This window comes from Callithrix jacchus, chromosome 11 (genome assembly GCF_049354715.1).
Source record: "Callithrix jacchus isolate 240 chromosome 11, calJac240_pri, whole genome shotgun sequence".
Taxonomy (NCBI): domain Eukaryota; kingdom Metazoa; phylum Chordata; class Mammalia; order Primates; family Cebidae; genus Callithrix; species Callithrix jacchus.
Window position 1 is genome coordinate 22,261,812 of NC_133512.1, and position 11,694 is coordinate 22,273,505.

At 41.6% G+C, this 11,694-nt stretch overlaps 1 non-coding gene across 1 annotated transcript; it reads left to right on the forward strand.

Moving 5' to 3' along the window:
• Positions 1–11,007: 11,007 nt before the first annotated feature.
• LOC118143959 (small nucleolar RNA SNORA73 family) lies at positions 11,008–11,211 on the forward strand. The gene has a single exon (XR_004728437.1). It is a non-coding gene; the product is annotated as a small nucleolar RNA SNORA73 family (small nucleolar RNA).
• Positions 11,212–11,694: the final 483 nt, after the last annotated feature.

The following is an 11,694-nucleotide window of genomic DNA, read 5'->3' on the forward strand; positions in this document are numbered from 1 at the left end:
CAGGTCATCTATGTTCTTTAAATTAGTTATTCTAGTTAGCAACTCCTCTAATCTTTTTTCAAGGTTCTTAGCTTCCTTGCATTAGGTTAGAACATGCTCCTTTAGCTCAGAAGAGTTTGTTAATACACACCTTCTGAAGCCTACTTCTGTATTTGTCAAACTCATTCTCCATCCACTTTTGTTTCCTTGCTGGCAAGGAGTTGTGATCTTTTGGAGGAGAAGAGGCATTCTGATTTTTTGAATTTTCAGTCTTTTGCATGGTTTTTCCTCATCTTTGTGATTTTATCTACCTTTTTTCTTTGATATTGGTGACCTTCAGATGGAGTTTTTATGTAAACGTCCTTTTTGTTGATGTGGATGCTATTGCTTTTGGTTTGTTAGTTTTTCTTCTAACAGTCAGGCCCCTCTGCTGCAGGTCTGCTAGAGTTTGCTGGCGGTCCACTCCACACCCTGTTTGCCTGGGTATCACCAGCAGAGACTGCAGAATAGCAAAGATTGCTGCCTGTTCCTTCCTCTAGAAGCTTGTCCCAGAGGGGTGCCCACTAGATGCCAGCTGGAGCTTTCCTGTAATGGGTGTATTTGTTGACTCCTGCTGGGAGAAGACATGGGGGTCAGGGACCCACTTGAGGAGGTAGTCTGTCCCTTATCAATGCTTGAGCACTGTGCTGGGAGATCTGCTGCTCTCTTCTTAGCCACCAGGCAGAAACATTTAAATCTGTTGAAAGTGCATCCACAGCTGCCCCTTCCCCCAGGTGCTTTGTCCCAGGAGATGGGAGTTTTATCTATAAGCCCCTGATTGGGACTGCTGTCTTTCTTTCAGAGATGCCCTACCCAGAGAGGAGGAATCTAGAGAGGCAGACTGGCTACAGCAGCTTTGCTGAGCTGCAGTGGGCTCTATGGAGTTCAAACTTCCTGGTGGCTTTGTTTACACTGTGAGGGGAAATCTGCCTACTTGAGCCTCAGTAATGGTGGGCACCCGTCCCCCCATTAAGCTCGAGCATCCCAGGTCAACTTCAGAATGCTGTGTTGGCAGCAAGAATTTCAAGCCAGTGGATCTTAGCCTCCCAGTCTCCATGGGGGTGGGATTTGCTGAGCAAGACCACTTGGCTCCCTGGCTTCAGCCCTCTTCCCAGAGAAGTGAATGGTTCTGTCTCATTGGTGTTCCAGGTGCCATTGGGATATGAAAAAAACTCCTGCAGCTAGCTTGGTGTCTGTCCAAATGGCCACCCAGTTTTGTGCTTGAAACTCAGGGCCCTGGTGGTGTAGGTGCCTAAGGGAATGTCCTGGTCTGCAGGTTGTGAAGACCATGGGAAAAGTGTAGTGTCTGGGCCAGAGTGCACCATTCCTCATGGCACAGTCCCTCATGGCTTCCCTTGGCTAGGGGAGGAAGTTCCCTAACTCCTTGTGCTTCCAAGGTGAGGTGACGCCCCACACTGCTTCTGCTCACCCTCCATGTGCTGCACCCACTGTCTAACCAGTCCCACTGAGATGAGGCAGGTACCTGAGTTGGAAATGCAAAAATCACCCACTTTCTGTGTTGATCTTGCTGGGAGCTGCAGACCAGAGCTGTTTCTATTTGGCCATCTTGCCTGTCTTAAATTTTTTGATTGTTCATCATTAGTGTCCTGAATTTGTGTGTTGATTATGTATCCTGTAACTTGACTACATTCATTTATTAGTTCCAACAGTTTTTTTTTTTTTTTGGTGGATTCTGTAGAATTTTCTATATATGAGATTACATCACCAGCAAACAATGATGATTTTACTACTTTCTTTCCAGTTTGGATGCCTTTTATTTTTCTCTTTTGCTTAATTGCTCTGACTAGGACTTCCAATAATGTTAAATAGGAGTGAGGAGAGTGGGCAGCTTTGCTTGTTTTGTATCTCAGAGGAAAGGCTTTCAATTTTTCATCGAGTAAGATGTTAGTTGTGGGCTTCTCATATATGGCTTTTATTGGGTTGAGGTATCTTCTATATCTATTTTGGTGAGAATTTTTATTATGAAAGAATGTTGAATTTTGTCCAATGGTTATTCTTTCTTCTTGAGGCTTAATAAAAATAAGGCAGTTCATAACTTTCTTTCATGTATCTTTTCCAACTTTTTGTTATTTTAACAATCAGTCTGATAGAAAAACTTAGAAGATAAAATTTAAGGTCTTTATACTATTACTTTTACTCTTCAACTCAGGAGATTAAGAGTCTTTGAAAAGAGATTAGAATCTGTACCCCTAATTTAATGAGCAGAAGTCTTTCCACCACACATCAGTTGTCCAAGACTCAACCCTTGCCTTCAAATGGTTTGTAATATAGTAATATGAAGCATTGAGAGTTCTGTGAAAAACATACACTTTTTAAAAACTAAAAGCATATTCTTCTTTGTTTTCATTAAAATAAAATTTTTAATAAAATATTTCCAAATCCTAGGAAATAAAAGTAAAAGGTGTCATCCAGTTTTTATTAGAACACTCATGAAATTAAATAGGGAAAAGTCTGCATCAGTATTGGAAACTAAAGGTAATAGTCAACATATACCAAAAACTGGAGGATATTTCACTAAATAAATCACCAGTTAGACCAGACTTTAAAAGCACCATTAATGGACAACATGTGTTTTGCTCCCTGAGCCAAAGCAGCGAAGTCACAAAGTTGGAGGAGCCTTGACTGACCCCACAGCTCCTGACCTCAGCCCCTACTGGGGAAAGCGGGCACCACGGACTTGCAAAGGGGTCTATCCCTCAACACTTTGGGCTGTTTTTTGGTGTCTGCAAACCAGTGTCATAAAAACCATGCCATTAAAATTAATGTAGCAAATTTTCTTAAAAGCAAAATTTTTGGAATTCCTTAAAAGAGAAAGAACTGAAGTGATCTGAATACTAGGCAGTGGATATGAAGAGAGACCCCCGTCTTGATTATTGGGGCTGAACCAACACAGGAGGTGGAAGGCAGGAATGAGAGGCAGTTGGGGGAAAGAAAACAGGGAATCATATCAGGGTCAAGCACACCTTTGCCCTTTTGCATCTGGGGAACAAGAGGTGGGGTGGGAGTGGTTGGTGATTGGGCTTTGGTGAATTCATTCTATGACATGATTGGAGCCTGGATAACATGATCTTCTGCCTTCCTGTCCTGCTGAACTGCAGTCCAGCCATACTGAGTTCTCCCCTTCCTGACTTAAACATGAGTGAGCCTGTGCGCAGGGCTTGAAAGATCCTTTGACATTTGGTCCCTACTTGCCAGGGCCTCAGCCACACCTGCTGGTCTGTGAGGGAGCTAAGGAGACTCAATATATGATGACTGTTAAAAAAAAAAGTGACCTGAAAGAGTTTCTCTTCATGGTAGAATAAATAAGCCTAATCATCTACATGCATGTCTAGACCAGACTGGTATTCCTAATAACTTCCTTCCCGCTCATGCCAAGCCTGCCGGCCCTCTATGAAAAGCCACTGTTGACAGACTCTTTGGCTCAGGAGAGCTCTCCAGTCCCTGCCTCCACCACTGATGCTTTTTTCATCTGGTTTCTGTCCCATGGGCTCCTAATCAGATATTCCTCTCATGGGTATCCCATTTCACGGTTTGACTTCTCACACAGGTCTGTTCCACAGGAACAAAGGTTTCCCCTTCCTTTGTCTTCATGCACTGAGGCTTGTGAATAAGCGGGGCTTCCTCCTGGGGACTCCCACAGACTTTTGTCTGCATCTCAGCCCAGATCCAGAGCAATAGACCCCAATCACTGGTAGGGCAGGGTCAAGTTACCACAGAGCAGGCCAACAGCAAAAGATCCACCACCCGAGAAAAGGGGAATGATACTTAAGGACTTGAGAGAAAAACTTTCTCTGGAATAGATTTGCTGCAGGAAACAGAAGAAAATTTTAACATATATTTGTTTTATAGGCTAAAAAAAAACGTTGAGATGAGGCATGAAGAGATTCCATGAAAACCAAAATCACAAGAGCCAAATTAAAGTATTTGTTGGAAAGAGAGAATAGTTATTGACACTGCAGATTGTCATATTGTTGATGCAAGGAAGAAACTTGGGAAGTAATCTCAGAATATGGAGAAAATGAATGAAAATGATGACAGAGAAAGATATTAGAGGGGGAGTAAAGTTTGCACAACCTGAATGCTGAGTAGTTAGTCTTCCCAAAGGAGAAAGCTCAACAAAAGGGATAGAATCAATAATTCAAGGGAAAAATAAAGCAAAGAAATTAAGGCATAAGAGAAAATTATCTTTGCAGTATTGAAAACACATCTGAGTCTGGAGATTAAAAAATATAATACCTATTATGTGTAAATGAAAGAATTAAGTCCAGAAGTCTTCCCTTTCCCATTTCCTGCAAGTTTCTCCTCCTCTTTCCAACATAGATCCTGGCAACGACAGTGTCACATCCATGTTGCAAAGCCTGACTCCAATCCACCTCTAACATGAAGCAATATCCTGTTTTCCTTAACCAATTGTTCTCTTACTTTAAAACTCCCAATAAAATTTTTATCCTATTCTACCAGTATCAATTATAACAATGAAATCTTACATTAATCTGGGTCATCGACAAGCAGATGCCAAGAGGAGATTAAATGTGAAAGAACTTCATTAGGAGGAAACATTAGGGAATGAAATTGGGGACAGGGGCCAGAGAGGCTGGGAGTATGGGCAAACCCTGATCCAACTCTCACCCTGGGAGAAGGAGAGATTGGGAGCATCCTTATATGCTGTGCCATTCTTGGAAGTTTTCACAAGGCTACTGGGGAGTCCAGAGGCAGAGTTCACCAGAGTAGAAGTCCTGCATCTCCCAGCAATGGGCCTGCCTTAGCATCCCTGCTGCACTGGGCCATTGGCTGGGAGCCATCCATGATGGCTATCTCATGAATGCTAGACTGAACATGTCAGGGGTGCAGGCGGAGATGCCTTGCTACATTTCTTTTCCACATATAGCCACTGGGAGTGAGTTTGGCCTATTTAACTTCATACTGCAGCCATGAATTTCAGAGCACAGCAGGTAAAGCCCTTGGATCAGTTACACCGTCTGTAGTTGGAAGTCTGTCAGACACATTCTCATGAATGCTACAGTGTTCAATTAATATTAATACAAAAATCAATTATTGAGCCACTGGACACCAAGTGCCATGCTCTGCCCACATGAAAGTACATATGCTCACAACACAAAAATGATGAAAACAGCATGCTTACATTTACAGAACACAAAATCAGAATGGGGAGACAAACATGAGAAATACAGTTTCCCCAGAACATGTGAGTGTTAGTGTAAAAGCACATCCCACATGCTACAGGAACACAGAGGAATAAAAGAGTTAACTCTACCTGGCAAAGCTGGACATACAGCAGCAGAGGAAGTAAAGGTTAAAATATGCAGCTGAGGTGTTCACAGGTGGAGGTAAGCCTGGAAGAGTACTGCAGTCAGCAGGAAATCAGTTTTGTGCGATAGGCTCCCATTCATCTCTAGTATTTGCTTTCTTCTCCTGGAATGGGACGGGGGTGAGACTTTGTTTCTATCTCATGAATGCTAGACTGTACATGTGTGGTGCAAGCAGAGATGCCATGCTGCATTTCTGAAGGAAGTGCTGGTAGCCACCTTGTAGTCTACCACATTCTCTATTTTCTAAAAAGGGCCAGAGGGGCAGCTCCATCAGCTGTTGTTCTAGAGTGAAGGCGATGGGAATCAGAGTGGCAGCTGACCCGTGAAGGACATGAGACATGAGTGGGAAATAAATCTTTGTTTTTATAACCCTTGAAGATTTGCTACCGCAGCAGAGCCTGGCTCCCCAGTCTACCCTGACTCATCCTCTCTGCAGACAGAAGGCAAAAGATATGAGTATGGTGATTTCAGGGAGCTCCCTTGCCCTCCACCCCGGGGCTGTATGACGGGCACTGACAGCAAGTTTGTGGATGGAATAGAATCATATCACAGAGTCTTTTTTGACATGCTGAAGGTACGGGGAAGAGCCCACAGGCAATGGAGCTCATTTTTAAGTAGGGGAGTGATAGGAGTGAATCTGCTTTCTAAAGAAGTTAGGAAGCCTGTATAAGGAGTCTTCAGGGAGGGCCAGAGAGAACAGAGGAAGGGGAGATTTTAGTGACCTCCAGCATACAGACTGCACGTGGGAGAGGAAGAGCGGAGCTTCAGTGAATGCAGTACATCAAAGTAGGAGGAAAAGTACTTTGAAGGGGAGCTGATGCACTCAAATTTTGGGGCATTGCATTTGAGGTTCCTTCAGGACATCCATGTGACAACGTCCAGTAGATTCTTGGAAACATGTGTTTGGAGTTGAGACAGCACTGAATTGCATCACTTTAACAGCTGAATTTTAAACACTTTTAATCTTTTTCTTTTCAAAGTATGGCCACTGGGAGTGAGTTTGGCCCAGTTAATTAAAAATGAGGATGAGGATGTGAATTGATAAGCACAGATGAGCCCAGTTTCCATTCCAGCGTGTAAGTCCCTAGTAACTTTCAGGGGACTTCCCCGTACCCACTGGCCTTGTTTATGAACTTTTTGTTAACTATTTTTTCTTTAACACAGATGCAAATGGGTGAGTTAGTCTTAGTCCACAGTATGATTATTGATCCTTGAAGGTCCTCTTCTGTTGTGTTTTTATAAAATGTTATTTTACCTCCATTCTCCACTGCCAACTCCCACTTTTCTCAGTATCAGCCACTCTGATCTGGCAAATGCATACATTTTATTCTGTATCTTGAAGAATGTGCATGGGGGCTCATGGCTTTCATTTAGGTAGGGAATGTTGTGTTCTGTTTCAGTGTGGTTCACGCTGGCTTTCTGTGGCACGTAGACAGGTTTTCCCACCCCCTCTTCCATGATGTCACTCAGGTTACCCTTCCTTCTTGCCATCACACTGATGCTGAAATGAATATCTGCAGATATTTACCTCACGACCTTTTGTGGTAATTCCTTCGGTATGTGTAAATAGAAGCACAGTATGCACGATACGCATATTCTATATCTGACTTAGCGCCGCCAGATCACTCCCCAAACGGCTGCCCCAGTCCACTGTCCTGCCTTCCTGCACGAATGTGCCTACATCCCATATCCCAGCACTTGGCATTATGCAGCTTTCTAATTTTTGCCTATCTAGTAAATATTGTGATATTTAATCTAAAAATATTTCAATTTTAGTAACAACTAATAGATTTGGGCATATTTCATGCTCTTGTTTGTGTCATCTTCCCTTTCTGTATTTCCAGTTCCTATAATTTGCCATTTTCTTAAAAATAGAAATTGATACCTTATTATTTTTATTGTTTTACTGATTTTTCATAATTTTCTTTTATGTCTAGATAACAAGTTAATATCAGTTTTACACCTTTTGTTATCGTTCCACAGTTCTTGAATATTCTGTTTCTCTCTCTCTTTTTTCCTTTTTATTGTCTCTGCTTTTCAGTTTGAGAGATTTCTACTGACATCTTCAAACTAACAGATTCTTTCTTCACCTGTGTCTAATTGGCCGATGAGCCTATCAAAGGCATTCTTCATTTCTACCATCGTGTGTTTAATTTCTAGCATTTCCTTTTTATTGTTTCTTAGCATTGTCATCTCTATGCTTACCTTACCCATCTGTTCTAGCAGGTTGTCCACTTTTCCATTTGCTCTTAGCACATTAATCATAGTTATTTTTATTCCTGGTGTGACAATCCCCAAATCTCTGTCATGTTTGAGTCTGGTTCTGATGCTTGCTTTGTTTCTTCAGACTGAGGTTTTTTGTTTTTTTTGTTTTTTGCCGTTTGGCATGTGGTGTAATTTTTGGTGAAAGATAGAAATGATGTATTAGGTGAAAGGAACTGAGGTACATAGGTTTTTAGTGTCTTCATGGCTAGGAGTTAGACTGTGTTTACTCTTTAATGTAGCTATGGATGTCAGAGGCCAACATTTTCTCTAGTATTCATGTCTTTATCTCCCCTGTTGTCTTGGGTTTCTCTAAAGACTCCTTAAATAGAGTCTAGACTTTCAGCTCTTCCCATTGTCATCCTGTTGTTATGCAGAAGCCCATTGTTGTGGTAGGAGAGTGTGTAGTGGAAGAGAAGAATTCCACATACCTGCCATCAAGTCTCAGTTTCTCAGTGAGCCTGTGTCCTCAGACTATGACCTTCACAAGTGCTTCTCAGCTTTTTCTCTTCCTGAAGACAGACAGAAGTCTAGAGGGATATGGTGCTGGGCATCTTCCCCTTCTCATTTTGAAGTCTAGACAAGGATGGAGTTGTGTTTATTTCTCACCACACATTAGTTAGGTATTGGCAAAACCCATGTGGTTTGGGCTTTGTCAAGATGACTTTTCTTGCAGGAGGTCTTTGTCAAGGAACACAGAATGCTCTGGGTGGGTTTCAACCTGGTTCCTTTTCCCTCTGCCAGAGCATGAGGGGACTATTTTCTACCTTCATCCTGATAAACTGGTGGTGCTTCCAGGGGTAACAGCAAACCTGGGTCCTCAGGACATCCTGTCACTCAAGCTGGTTCATACTCAAGCTCCATATGCTAGCTGTAGGCTGCAGTGACAGCTTCTGCTCCCAGGAAGCTGTGACTCTATCTGCTTGGTTGTCTCTAGTTTTCAATGTGGCAATTTGTCCTGTTACCTTAATTCTCATATGGACCTAAGAAAAATTGTTGATTTTCCATTTGTTTAGCTTTTTTCTCATTCTGAAGACAGAAGGGATGATATTCAACATCTGTATGTGTTGTAACAGACACTGGAAGCTGCTGCATGCCAATTTTAGATACCATAGATATCTTTTTTCATCTTGTCATGTTTCAGTTACCCATAGTTGTGCTTTACTGAACAGAAACCTTTAACTTGGATGTCATAATATTATAAGTATTTTTGTCTTTGGACTTGTTCTTCCAAATGTTTTTCAAGATTATTTTTCCTATTCTTAGGTAAAAAGATACTTGTCTTTTTTTCTATTACTTTGTAATTTTACCTTTCACAATTGGAGCTGGAATACATCTAGAATCCACCTTTTTATCTGGTGTTCCATATTGATTTTCCCCCCATAGCGAGCCAGTTTCCCCAATGGAATCTATGAAACAGTCCATTCTTTCCCATTTGATTTATGGTATATTAAGTTCCCACTTACACCTCCTCCTCTCTTCTGGGTCTACTCAGTTCCATTGGCCTACTTGTCTGTTCTCGTGCCAATACTGCAGTGTTTTGATACTATGTCAATACTGGTAGGAAAAATTTCTCCTCTTTTCTTCTTTATTTTGACTATGTTATTCAGAAATGTACTTTTGAAGTAAATTATGTCTGGGTTTATCTCCGTGCCTTGTTTCTCCTATCTTAAATTAAAAAAAAGGAGCCCCGAGATTCCTTTAAGGCCATCTCTCCAACAAGCACATGTTTTCCTTTGTGTATAAGGGACCAGCTGTTAATGCAGCACAGGCAGGACCTGCAGTTCAGGCTATTTTTGCAGCAGCCCTGTGGTGAGCCCACTACTCCTGAGCCAGGGCTGTGCACTTGTGACAGGGTTGGCTGAGGTGACTGATGGCAAGGAGAGGGATCTTCTGTTGAGGATGACCTCTTGAATTCTTTCACATCATTCTTTGCAAATAAGCTAGGCAGCCTAAAATGCCTCTACTTTTGGAGGCCATCTAATGTAACTAGCGTCTTCTAGCTAAAAATCCTGAGATTCTGCAATGCAAGGTTATTCCCCAAGATCTCACGGCTTGGTCCTGACAGACCAAGAATCAGACCTTCTCGCTGATTCTTAGTTTATTTCTTCCAAGCACCCACCATGCCATGTGGCATCCTTCAGCGAACAGGGAAGGTGGAATTTCAAGTTCTAAATTCTGAGAAATGTCTACAGATAAGTATGCTGTTCGTTTTGTTTCTAATGGGTGAATGCGAGTGTGATGCGTGCTTCAAGTGAACTGTCAAACGTGAAATCAGGACCTGACTTCCGGTCACAAGTTGGAATTTCTTTTCTTGTTTACCGACAACTTTAGGCATGTTGGGTTTCAGTATTTCAGCGAAATAAGGTAGATGTCAAGGTCTACTGCAAATATTTTGAGGATAGCAAAGTTGTGACACCAGGAAAAGGACCAAATTAGAAGCTGCAGTGACCTCACTGCCCTACTATTGACAAATGACTAATTGATTCTGTACACACAGCTGCTAGAACCAATCTTGGACACAAGGCTAGCCACATTGTTAACATAAATCATGTATCACTAAAAGTTAATATGTGGTTTATTTTAAACAAAGAGGCTATTCCTGCTGACAGAGATCTTCATCAAATGGTAGCTGTAATGGAAAAGAGAGGATATCATGTTGCTTTTTATTAAGAAAAAAAATTACCTAGAAATAATAGCACATCAAGACAGTATACATTTTATTTACTATAAATAACATTACTAACTATTTTTTAAAGTCTTTGGGTCATCTGCTCTAAGAAAATTGCCATTTATACTCTTTGGTTTCTCTTTGTTTGCATGAATAGATATTTTACACAGTTGTAATCCTAGTTTGCATAGTACTATAAATTCTTCCTTCCAAGCTCAGATGACATTATTAGAAACTATATAGCTTGGTAATTTTTTTTTTTTTTTTTTTTAGACAGAGTCTCACTTTATCTCCTGGGCTGGAGTGCAATGGTGCGATCTTGGCTTGCTGCAACCTCCACCTCCTGATTCAAGCAATTCTCCTGCCTCAACCTCCTGAGTAGCTGGGACTGCAGGTGCACACCACCATACTCAGCTAATTTTTGTATTATTAGTAGAGGAAGGGTTTTGTAATGTTGACCAGCGTGGTCTCAAAATTCTGACCTCAGGTGATCGGTTCACCTCGGCCTCCCAGAGTTCTGGGATATAGGTGTGTGCCACCACTCCCAGCTGCTTGGCGATTTAATTTTAGAATTTTGTGGGCGTGTTTGAATGTTACTTGGAGTGTGGCAAGAAAATTATTGTGTAACTTTATTAGAACCGACCAGTATCACAGAATGGACCACACAGCTTACTTTGGCCTAGGCAAGGAAGTCTTGGTCTTAATCCAACATGGATACACTCAGGAAGTCACTCTCACCAGCTCTGTTCAAGTGGTACAGAGGAGCCCAGGGCTCTGCCCCATGATGTACAGTCCCTTTCCACAACATTGGAGATGAATCCAGGCCTCAAGTTTGTGCCTCCAAATTCTTGCAGCTTCTCAGAATCCTGTGAAGAGTGACTGAGGAGACAAATCATGCAGGAAACAGCCTTTTAGAGAAAAAGCATAAGAAAAAAAAGTCTTGGTTTTGAGGAATCTTTCCTGTAAAGGGAAGATTCAGCATTACAGACAACTTTTCTAGTAATCTACATGAAATCAGTGCATTTCTCTTTCTTCATTCAGATGAAGTGACATGAAGCAGGAAAGTCTTTTTAGGTTTGCACAATCTGTAGAGAGCAGGCTGGTGATTATTCCCCAGTCTTAAGCTATTCAATGAGCAAAGTCTTCACATCTGAATCCTAATATTAAGGATGTGGCAGAAATTCCATATCAAAATCTTTATTACAGCATTATTTATAATAATGAAGAACTGGAAATCAATACCCAACCATACAGAACATATTGTTTATTAAAATGATGATACTTTAAGAAGCTATATAGGGAGAAAATCCAAGATGGCCCTTTAGGAGCAGCTCAGGATTGCAGCTCCCAGGGAAAGCGCAGAGGGTGAGTGGATGCCACATTTCCAGATGG